The sequence below is a fragment of the Zerene cesonia genome, chromosome 29, assembly GCF_012273895.1.
Source record: "Zerene cesonia ecotype Mississippi chromosome 29, Zerene_cesonia_1.1, whole genome shotgun sequence".
Classification (NCBI taxonomy): Eukaryota; Metazoa; Arthropoda; class Insecta; order Lepidoptera; family Pieridae; genus Zerene; species Zerene cesonia.
In genome coordinates, this window is record NC_052130.1 from 380,982 (window position 1) to 381,293 (window position 312).

Sequence of the window (312 nt, forward strand, 5' to 3'; positions counted from 1 at the left end):
CGTTCTTCCTCGTGCAATTATACTAGGTAATTACTATAAGATATTATTTATTTATTTTATAGTTCACGGGTAAAATGTATCGAAGCATTATTTAAATATAGAATGATACAAGGAATTTCGTTCTATTTGAATCAGATAAATTCGAATTTTAAAAATTATTTAGTAAAACATCCTTCCTATCAACGAAAACCGATCTAAAAAAAAAATTACACATATACAAACTTTTTATAAAAGACATCTCAGTTCACTTATTTCTAAAATAACAAATATTTCTTTTATTTCTTGTTTTAATGTAAAGGCTATTCAACAGAT